Source organism: Cygnus olor, chromosome 17, assembly GCF_009769625.2.
Source record: "Cygnus olor isolate bCygOlo1 chromosome 17, bCygOlo1.pri.v2, whole genome shotgun sequence".
Lineage (NCBI taxonomy): Eukaryota > Metazoa > Chordata > Aves > Anseriformes > Anatidae > Cygnus > Cygnus olor.
The window spans coordinates 10513773-10525832 of record NC_049185.1 but is presented as its reverse complement, the minus strand read 5'-3'; the positions used below and the strand labels follow the sequence as shown (position 1 = coordinate 10525832).

The 12060-nt window shown below is 40.2% G+C and overlaps 1 protein-coding gene across 3 annotated transcripts in view; it reads left to right on the top strand.

Moving 5' to 3' along the window:
- The window catches only part of TMEM132C (transmembrane protein 132C), a 203204-nt gene that overhangs the window by 176457 nt on the left and 14687 nt on the right, over positions 1 to 12060 (top strand). The gene's annotated exons all lie outside the window — the stretch shown is intronic.

Genomic DNA, 12060 nt, shown 5'->3' with positions numbered 1-12060 from the left:
GTACAAACATGCAGCTGCTATGGTCATCAGTGGGAAAAGAAGTGTGGATCTCACCTTTAAGACATCCCTTGGTAGCTGTTAATAAACAGTGGGCTCTTATTTTCTTTGGGACCAATGAGCAGAGAAAGACATTAACGGTAGGTAAAGGCCACTGGAAGAATGTTAGGAATTTGGGTTATGAGCTCCAATCCGGGACAAGGTGTCACAGCTGTCCTGCTCTTATCACAATAGGTTGAAACAAAATCCCAGATCAAAGCAGTGCAGAACTGTCGGGGGCTGAAAATTTGACTAGGGGTTTTTATAGTTGAACTCTGGTTTAGTAGTGAAAAGCTTGGAACCACTGCTGGTCTCAAAGCAATACTGATGGGACTCACAGACAACTGTCAAGGTTGCAGATCTTGTTTAAAGGTCCAATCCAGTAATCCTTCATGCACATAAGTAACTTTGCTGAGAATACCCCTAACATCAGTGAACCTACTCATATGAAATAGTCCTTTAGGATACATACATATTTCAGAGATTTTGCCATTTCTGGTGGAAACAGTTTATACAATGAAATTAATTCTTATTAAATAGACACAATTTATGTTGGAATATGTGCTGTTCATTTGTGATCTGTTCAGATTAAAGGCCAGTCTGGAGGCTGTGTAGCACATGATGCAGGAAAGACTCGGTTTGCTAATGAGGAAGCTGACAGATGGACATTTTCCTAATAGATAAATAAATAGTTGTGCACTAATTGTAGTAACTTATTTTTATTTTTATCTGGACCATATCACATGAGCCTATTTAGTAAGGAAAAGTAATCAGCACTTCATTATTTAGAAGATACTTTACTATTGTCTTAATATACCCAATCACAAACAAATAGCTATGCTTCAACCTCTTTAATTCAGAGAACTGTAGACTCAGAGAATGGTTTGGGTGGGAACAGACCTTAAAGACCATCTAGTTCCGATCCCCTGCCACGGGCAGGGGCAGTTGTTCAGATAACTACAAAGAAATTGCACTGCTCTTCCTTGCCTTCCAGTATTTGCAAAACTTGCAGTGTTTTATAAAAGGAGATATAGAAAGCACTGTCTTCACTTTGATAGGCAGAGGAACCACTAGTTAGCAGCATCCATAGGTATTTTTATTAAAAGTTGAGTTATGTATTTTTCTGCCAGTAGATTGACTGCAGTTCCAAGCTGAGTGGTTGAACTGCAGGCAGCTAATAAAGAATCAAACTCTTCAGCCTCAGTGCTGCACTCATTAAAGTGCTGCACTCATTAAAGCCATCAGGAAAGTTCACCATGAAGTTTTAATGGTATAGGGACAGTCCCTCAGGCTCCTTAATGTCTCATCATATTCCAGAGGAAAACTAAACAAACCAACCAAACACAACAAAAACAATAACAACAAACATAACAAAAAAAAAAAAAGTAGAAAAGTGAGAGAGATCTATGCACAATAGATATCTGTAACTATTTAATGGAAGCCCTTTCATATTGCTTAGATACCAAGTAGATACTTACTCTGACTCAAAGCAGTGGCTACATATTGGGGCAACACAATCATTTGCTCTCTGAAGCACAGGGGCTGGATGTGAGGCCAAAATCAAAAGCAGGCTTCCACCACAGGCTAAGGGAAATCATCCTGTCCTTTAAAAAATAAAAAATTAAAAAATAAGTGGTTATCACTGCACAAGCAAGGCTGATACCCTGTTAGTGAGAGCAGAGGTTCCCACACTGCACATATATCAACCTGAGTGGGGATCAGCTTCTCCCCACAGCTGGTGGGCTCACTGGGGGCAATGTCCTGCTGAGGCACCAGCTCCTGCTACCTGATTTATGTACTGTAAGGGCCCAGCTGGTGGGGACCCCTCTGAACTTGCCAGGCATGCAACAAAAAGAGAGCAAATCCGAGGCTCAGAGAATGGTGATGTGCGGACAGATGATGGTGGAAGCATTAGTGGGGTGGAAGGGCATGTGGTGTTAAGTTAAAGAAAGTGGTGCTGCCAAAATTCATTGGGCTCTCAAACCTCTGCGAAGATGAATGGGATTCAGGATGTGACAGTCCTCACCAGGTGCACTGCAGCACTAAAGGATATGGAAATGTTCAAGATCGTTAAGGAATGACCTAAATGTCTCATGGCTTGCTTTCCACAGGACTAATTCAAGATCTGATCCTTTTCCTGTTGAAATTAGTGTTGCACTGTTAGCATTGCAGTTGTGATATCATAGTGAATCAGTGCTTCTGGTCCTGAGCAGAGGTTGGGGATAATTGTACTTGGTTCGGTGAAAAGTTATTATGGATAGTGCCAAAATATACAAAGTAGGAATCTCTTAAGTATCAGCCAGAGGCACACTAAGTCTGCTCAAAGCAAAGCTTCCCATGGCCTCTAAGGGTTCTTCCCTGTGCTTTCTTACTACCAGCAGCATCTGGAGGCAAGTAATGATGTGGTGGTTGTGATGAAGTGTGATGCAGATGGTGATTTCAAGGGGAAGCAGAGTTTGAGAAGATGTCGGTCCATTAGAAACCCTGGCAGATCACTGGCACGTTACATTTCCTCTCATACCTTTCAACTCCTGCTGCAAACAGCAGGGTAAGCATCCAAACTTGCATTGAGTTTCTGCACCTCAGCACACACATACATTCTTTGTATGGGGCTTTATTGCAAAGCTTTCAAAACTCAGAGGATTTAGGGCTTCACATTATGTTTTTAGTGCAGTTATAGGAGAAAATAAAAACAAGGGGCTAGCAAGAAAGAACTGGTTGTTCCTACCAGCTATTTTGATTGAGGAAGAACACTAACTTCCAATAAAAAGCTGCTACAGTGTATATAATGCAATTGATTTATTGCTCATTTTTCACTTAGGTCAAATAAAACTCTATTTGGAGTCTGTTAGCTAGGTGCAACTGTTGTAGAGATGAGCACGCTGAATAACGAGTTGATGGATAAACTTTTGATTGAAACAAGTCTTATTCCTATTTCAACCGTGTGAAGCAAAGGGAGAAATGAAACAGGGTTTCCTGGAATCCAATATGGTCTAATAATAGGCCATACTTTGTGCTTGAACGTAATGCTCTCTTCTGCGGTTTTACAGGTGTCCTACAGTATGCAGTGAAAGCATGCAGGGTTCAATCTGAACACTAGCAGCCACCAGCAGTCCTCCTACCCTGTAACATGGAGGCAGCTGCTCATGGAGTGTTGATGTCTCTTGGAAAAAAAAAAAAAAAGTAGTAGCTGTGTAACTTTCTGGCAGGAATGTAGAGAAGTTGCATTATCCCTTCTGAAGCATCTGTGTGTTCATTCTTAGGCATGCAAGTCCTTTCTTGGTTAGCTCCAGAATGGGGAGCAGAAAGCTCAGTCCATGTGATGCTGCACTGAGATCCAACACGGCTTCACTGCTTTGGGGTCCTGAGCTAGGTGGGGTCTCTGCTCGGGACTGTAGGGACACACCAGCGGGCTCAGAACAAGCATGGGATCTCTGTCACATGCTCCATTGACCACATGTTGCAGATACCCACAAAGGGCACCACAAATCACTTTCCTGAAATGAATGCGCAGCAGCTGATGAACTGCAAATACAGTTCCTACTCAGCACAGCCTAATACAGCCTTGAAAGCCCTCAAAAGCAGAAGCTATATCTCTTTGTGAGTACAAACCTAGCACTTTTTTATCTGATGGTTCCTCTTTCCTCTTCTGATACTATGTTTTCGTGTGATCTGTGTGAAAGTGAAAAGCTTTCAGACAACAGAAAGTCACAGCATGGAAATTCCATCGTTTTGCCATTCTGAAGCCCTGCTACTTTGTAGGCTTTTCTTCTGGTAAATCCAACATGGTATTTTATATTATGAACAGAATTGCAAAGAGAAAGTCCACCTCCTTGCCCTCCCTGATAGTTTTTATAGTCCTGTGATTTACAGGGATCAATATACATCAGCAGAGCGAAAAAACTTCAGAGGTGTTGTAGAAAAATAAATCTTTATTGCACACTTCTGTCAGATACAAATATGACATATAAGCCAGCAATATGTGGAGTTTTCATAGATGTTATATCATTAATGTATGATACTATTGCCCAAACAGTCAGCCTCAATGGAAGTTGAAACTCAAAATAGACATAGTATGAGATATTTAAATTCAACAATAACAGGTGTAGATACTTTGCCATGAAATAACAGGGAAATATTTCAAAGGCAGCTAAAGAAACGTTTAAGCCACATCCTTGCAGACTTCTTTCCCTGTCATCTCATGCCCTCATGCAGCTCACTCTCTGTGTTAGTGATGCCAGTGTGGAAAACCTATACATCCCAAATGAAAAACCAAAGCAGAGTGGCAGTAACAATGCCTGAAGATCCACAGAAAGTGCTTCAAAATGAACTTCAAAGTTGCGAGATCAAGACCAGGAAAGGGAATTGGAGAAATAAAACGAATCTCGATACAGGTATAGATTTGATGGGAAGATTAGCAGGTTTCTACAGACCTTTTTGAACAATATGGGCAGAAGAAATAATTATTTGCCTCTCTTCTTTTTCTGCTAAGAGTTGCAATTTACACATTGTCAATTTGTATTTTGTAGATACATATTCAGTTAGGAAAAAGCAAGCAATGTTATGTTCTTGTAACTACTGTCTAAAGTGTCTAGTTGGTAGAAATTAAAAGTCTTTGCATTCACCCTGTGATCCTGCTTTGACACGCGAGATATTTGGGGCCATGCTGTATATGTAGTCTGGCATATCCCTAGTGAGCAGTAGCCAAACTCTCTGTTCTGCTCCATTTTCAGAAATTACTTGACTTGAGAGTGCACAAAACAAGACAGATTTTGTTTTACGTGATAATGGTAGCTGCAGAGAGCTCCTGTGGCTCAGCGCAGCTACAGTTCAGCTTCAAAAGCTGGTCATTCGGGAGCAAATAGATGCCCTCCAGTCTCAGCTGGCATTTTGTGCCCCTTTTACTCTCTCAGTTCTGTCGTAGCGAATGATATTCAGTTAGTTAAATGTACTGCTTCTGCTCTGCAAAGCTGCCAGTGAAACCTTTGTAATGAGATTAGATAATGTACAGCCTTTTCCCTAAGAAATGCTCTCTAGCTTTGGGGGTTTTCTAGTTAGTTTTGCTAATCTGGCTGCTGATATTGAAAATACAGACGCTTCTCAGCAGAGAGAGTCCAAATTGCTTCTAAACTATGGCCTGACTTTAGAGTTCTCTCCTTTTCTTCAGTGCTCAGGGCTCATTCCCTGTGTTATTAGTGCAGGTTGCTGGGAATTTTGCCTGAGGGCTGATTGCAGGGATCGGAACCACATTTGGAAGGTGGCAGCTGTTCACAAGCACAATGCAACGTGAAAGCTGCAGCCGTGTTATTCATTGAAAACCATGGAGTTAATTCTAGGAGTTGCAGAATGTAAGAGACTTCAGTCATTTATTAAAGTGTAATACCTGCCCTTCTCTCATCACTGTTTCCAGAATGGGAGTGATTATTCCTCAGTTATTTCAAGAAACAAATTCATTCTTTTTCTTTTGTTGGGTCATAGGTAAAAAAACAACTCTTGGCATTATTTTTGCTTGCAGTGTGAAAAATCAAGCCTTTCATTTATTATGACAGTCTTATCAGTGTAGTCTTCATTACTGTATTTACATTTATGTTTTCTCTGTGAGGGGAGCTTTTGGCTTTGCTTTCCAAGTCACTGAGCACAGATCCAGGTGAAGTCATTGGGAACGAGGGTGGCTCTGGCAAGTCAAGTCACATTGGCAGTTAGCAACTCCTGTGATGGATGCTTCCTTTATACAGGCTGATCTATGTGTTACAAAGCTGTAAATATCATGCCAGATATCACGGAAGAGCTCAGGTCTGAAGCTTTAACTCTTACCAGACTTAAACAGTTTAGCATGAGAAAATAAATAGTACAGACCTTGAGACAGCTTCCATTTTCCAGTGGTAAGTTATTGATTATTCAGGGTTATGCATCCAGGCATTTAAGCACTTCTTATGAAGTTGCCATCACATAATGCTCATGTAGCATAGGACTTTCTTAATGTATAAAACGATAGTCTCAAAACCTCTTGAATTTAATAGAGAATAATTGCCTTTCTACAGAAAATATTGTTAGAAGAATATTTTAGCACAAATTCTATAACAAGGACACATATGTTAAAAAATCCTAAAGAATCACACAAAAATCTAGTGGACTGGTTCTCACTCCTTACCATTTTCAATATGATATTATGTAATTGCCAGTACATTCAGTGGATACGTCATTCTGGTGCTCTGTATTTATTAAAGGAATGAATGACTTTTTTTTCAAAAAGCTTAACCTTCCCGTGTGCTTCAATTGCCCTTCTGGTATGTAAGAGGGATGATACCGAGCTGAAATACTAAGAGAGTCATCTCTTTGAAAAGTGCTGAGTATCACTATTCTTTCCTAATTATCCCGTAAGTTTTCTCATTGAAATTGAGATTCTATTAAGCAGTACTGGAAAAAGCTTTTTGCTCATAGAAGTGCTTTCATAAATATTTAAGCATTTATGTAACCTTTGAATATTTATTACATTTACATTAGTATAACAGACATGGGCACATGGGTTTTACACACCAAAATACAAGATTCTGGGCCTTTCCAGCCTGATAGGGACATTTATCAGAGAAGCCACTATTCAAGTACTACAGAACTGTTTATTTTACATAAAGGATTAATTTGCTTAAAGACACACAGCAGTATTTCTTGTCATGTCACAATTAGAGTGAAGAGAATGTGCGACTAAGTCACAGAGGACAGATTGAAAGCCACATATCACAACTCTGGCCTAGCCAGGATCCTGAGAAGAGAGCTCCTCAGGGCTGGACCTGTTCAGAAATAGGGAATCTGTCTGTGCTGTGTCTTGTTGAGAGACAATGTCCTTCAAGAAATCTGGGATCAGAATCAATCAGATCAGAATGCAATATACCTGCTGTTATAACCCAGATATTATTCTGAGGATTATTCTGAAGTGAAACAGATTTTCTGGCAGCTTGACACTATTTCCAAATGAAATTTGGAACATCGAAGAGTTTTCCACAAACCAACTGCTGAATCCAGAGTTATGCTGGATTTATATATTACTGTCTTGATGGAAACTTCTGTGACGAGGGCCCAGCAGTTTCACTTCTCAAAGGATGATCTAGGAGGAGAGGACACAACTCCTTTCCCATTTCCAATACTGACCTGCAGAAACCATAGACAAGTCATTTTGGTCTAATTTACTTAAAGTGGCCTCCAGCCGAATGTGCCTCTACTTTATGTATGTATCCCAGCAAGGCACTCATCACCCACAGTTCCAGCTCAAGTCAGTCACATCTAAAATTTCTCTCTAAGAATATAAGTTAATTTTAATCCTTTTTGTCCCACTCTGCATTGAGTGAGCAGTAGCCCACTAGCATCCTATAAGGTACTTATCAAGCTGCTTTTCTACCATAATTACCTTCCTTTGATTTCTCCAGCATCTCTACTGCTTTTTTCATACCTTCAAGTGATGGGAGCCAGTCAGTTTGTAAAGCAGCTGACAAAAAGTAGAGTTTAAAATATTTATCCCATGGATACTGAAATATTTATGCCTTTATTTGTAGAAGTCTTCAGTTGTACTAGGCTAATGAATACAAGCAGGATATCTACTATTATTGTAACACAGAATCACAAGTGGCTGAGGTTGAAAGGACATCTGGAGGTTAGTTTGTCCAGCTTCCCTGCTCAAGCAGGTCCACCTAGAGCCATTTGTCCATACCTCTTCATTTCTGTTCTGTTTTAGCTTCAAGACTTTTTAAACCTCAAGATGTTTAACGGCAAACCACATAGACTTGTTCCTAGAAAATGGATGGATGCCTCACAAATTTGTAGTGTTCATAAATTTAACAGTATTACCATTATTAAAAGCTCTCTTCAGAACTGTCCTTCAGAGACCTGTTGATATGGATTGATGTCTCCAGAGCTGAAAAACACACTTGGACAATAAACAAGCCATACATTAGACTCACACAGTCAGTACCATTTATTTGCGGGTCTTACAGCTGTCGTTTTCCTCCACTCCTGTGTACAACAGATACAAAACAAAGCAGACAGTATTTTGACTTCACCATCTTTTGAAAGACATTCTCGGCTCATACTTGACATGGAATTTGTCTTTTGAAAACAATCTGCTTCAACCAGTAATTGAATGAGATTTCATAAGAATCTGTAGCAGAATTTAACCAACAAAAGAGGGATACTCTTACAGAATTGTCAACAGCCCCTTTATGGCTGCAGAGTCCAAGGCAGTACATCGTCACATCCCTTATGGTGACTTCAGGCAGCTCATGTTGTGGGAGGCTTCCCCCTTCTTGCAGTTATCCAATACAGAGCTCATTGTGGGATCGAGACCTTAGTCTGAAATGAGCAAGTAAAGGAAGACCCAGAGGTTTTGCATTTAACTGGTAACTGTACTAGGAATCCCAATATTCACCGCAGCTAATTTTTTCATTACTAGATGGAAAGGTACATTTGCTCCCCAGATCACAAAGTCACATAGTGCCATAGGTAGTGTGATTCAGGAGTGACTCTTTTTTTTTTATTTTTTTTTTCCAGGCAGTAGTTTGCTCTGCAGTTTGCTGTCAGCTCAGTAAAATGTGATTTGTTGCAGAGAGAATCTATCCAAGTCATTTAGAAAAGCAATGGCCTTTGTAACAAAGGGGTACAAAAATATAATGCCAGAAAAAAGAGAGAAAAAGAAGAAACCTCTGGGGAATTGTGCTTAGCCCTGTCTTTTGCTGTCTAGCTTCTTTATTTTAATCTGGAGAGAGAAGTTAGAAAAATAGAGAAAAAGGGAAAAGTAGCTGAATGCAGCTTAATAATGAAAGAAACTGCTGAAATAGCATCAGAAAGCTCTTTAAAATGCAAAACTTCTTGCTGATCTGCTATGCAGAATGGAAAAAAAAAACAATCGCTTAAAGGTAGTGGCTAAGCAGGCTTTCCCTTCATCATCTCTCACTTCTTCTGATGCGGAAGACAAGAAGCAGTTTCAGAGAGAAAATGTTTTCATAGTTAAAGCATAAATACTACAGGAGATGGGAGACAGATAGATCACTGTTCAGAGTCTCCAGCCTTCGGGGCTCTATCAGAAACTTCCTTAAAGTATTGTGGGCAAGTCTTGTAGATGAGAGCTGGTCATTGTACTATTTGGTGACCTCAGAAGTGATGCAAAACCCTGGAGGAAACAGAGGTACTTCTATTGCATAGTTTGCGTCACATAACCACTACCCTTTTTTGTGAGACGAGTCTGCTTAGCAAGTTAGACCGTACATTGTGAATTAGATGCTGAGATACTGCTCCCCTCTGCCTTTCTTCCTCTGTACAGCATAAGTTGGGAAGCCCATTGCCTTTCTTTGTAAAAAACAATCAGTGTTGCTTTAAGAACAATGCCTACCTGAAGGCACAAAAGTTAAAATGCGTGCAGTAATACAATACAAGCTTTGCTCCTCCTGTACTCGCTCTGTGCTACATCTTTATCAGAAATAAAGGAACAGAAGAAAGAGCATGTGTAAGGACATTAGCAATGCTTGTACTTGGTGAAAAGAGTAATGTTTTTCTCGATGCAAGTCATAAAGACCTGCCACTGTTGCTGATGCATGTCCAGTACTAAATATTAACCTGTAACAATTTTAAGGGCTGCTTGGTAGCTACAGCAGCCACTTCCTTAGGATGCTGTACGTATTTGTTTAGCCATTTGTTTGTCACACACCCATGAAGGCATATAGCAGCTTTACAAATACAGATGGAGATTGGATCTTAGCCCAGAACCATTTAGGAATTGCAGTTTTGCTGCTATTGTTATTGTATTTTTTTCCCGACAGCTGCATTTGTTCTGTTACTGACAATGTTGGGCTTTAGATGATATTAACTCGTACACCTAGACCAGACGTGGTCAGTCTGAAGCTGAATATGTTGTCAGGAATCTTTATATCAGTAGGTGCATGTGGTTTACTGCGTGAATAAATAAGAAGCTTCTACAACTAACTCAGAAGGTTCATGCATTTGCCTTCGGGATCAGCTCCGTAGAAATGAACAGGATTGAACCAGTTTCAGAATTGGAATGGTTGCTGCTCCAAGTGAAATTAAATTAGATCTTAGTGACCAGCCTCCCAAAAACTTCTGCTCAAAGAAAGGTAGGGCTAAGGAAAGAAGAGCCATATCTGAAGCTGCTTTCTCAAATGTTCTTGTGTCTTCCCCTCCAGGCACACCACTTCCCATTTGGCTCTAGAAGTTGTTCCGTGCTCCAGGCACGGCACTGACTCTTGCTGACCAAGGCTCCCTGGGCTGCATTGCTTACACCTGTGGGGGAAAATGGACAGAGAGTTGAAATGACTTTTCTGAGACCATAGAGGAAGACAAAAATTAGAATCTATGTCAGCCAGGATTTCCTTGTACTTTCATTGAGAGTGTTGTGCAATAGGTAACATTCATTTGTGGTATATTGTTTGGATGTGAATTGCTTTTAACCTCAGCCATCCTCCAATTGCTTTTAACTTCAGTTAAAAATTTGATCTAAGATTCTTCCTAGACTCTCCATATCTGTTGAAGAGACATTGGCACCTGCAGGGAGAAGGGGAGTAATGCTGCTGCGTGTTGAGAGAGTCACCCACTGGCCATTCCAGTTTCCATGCAACTGAGACGGCAGCAGTGTTCGACATCGGCAGCTCAAACATAGGAGCTGAATGCCCCAATATGTCCTAGTGCTCTAAGCAGAAATGACTCTGTGATCAGGCAGTCAAGGCTGTACCTCCTGACATGTGGCCCTTGCTTGCCTCTTCAGTAGTTATTTTAGTGAGAAACACTTTCATGATGTTTCCTCTTCCAGAGTGAAGCTGATGCAATGGCACCATAGAAAGCAAGAGTAGCAGATTTAGGGCAGGGTTCTGAGTCACTCTGCTGTATTATATACTACATTATGCACCTCTGCTACATAGTACTTTTAGATTAGATCAAACAGCCTAGTGTGAACAAAGTCCATTTCTGTATTGCCATTCAAGTTGCCTTGTAAAATACAGCATGCCGTTTGTATTGATAAAATGAAGGAATTTCTGCCACCTTCAGACTTTTAAACCTGTCTTAGATGGTCTGAGGTAGAAGCCTAGACAAACAGGTGGGTCTTCTATTGTAGTATGTAGCACTGTTTTCAGCACCCAGAGACAGCATAACCCTCTTAGGGAGTGAGTCATAGAAATGTTTGTATTATGTTCTCTGAAGTTTCCTCTTGCAGTCTCACCATCAAATATTTCACCACAATGTGAGAAGTGCTTAAACCTGACAGACGATACAAAGTGGGATGTGTATGTCGAGCTGGGAACAATTTAGCTCCTGTATCGTGGTCACAGAGGACACCTATCTGTTTTATTAGCATGAGGACATGAACATTTCCAGCAAACAATCTTCATTTGAATACACTGGTACGCGGAAGGGGAGTGGGGATAAAAGGCAGCAGATGATGTTATAAACGTATGTTCAGGTGGGGAGACACATTCCGCCACTGACGATACTCATTATGGGTGATGAAATACAATTCTGATGGATGGGAGCGAGAACGGGAGTTGAAGAGATTTGCTGGGTTTACTGTTAATTTCTGCAGACATACCAGCTCATTTAGTAATGTAACAGCCCCCATTGCTAGCCACTTAATATATGATTAATGTGCCACAGGATTTCCCCAGACATTTATGACACCTTTAGGAATAGATATGACAATGACTTTATCACATGGAGTCACTTCATACTATTTGCATCCCTCTTAATGATTTATATATTTGGGAGTGATTTTATCACTGGTACTCAGTAAGGTAATAAATGAGAAAACTCAATGGTCTGTAAATTACAACATTGATTAAAGAAACAATTACTGATATAACTCTTACATGACTATGATAATGCACGCTTATATTTCAGGACGGTATTTACATGTTAATGATAAATCTACTGCAGTGTTTAGAAATACTTTACAGCTTTAACCAAAATGAAAACTTTTATAAACAGATAAGTTTATTGTGGAGGGAAGGAGTAGGATTCTGTTATTCCTCAATG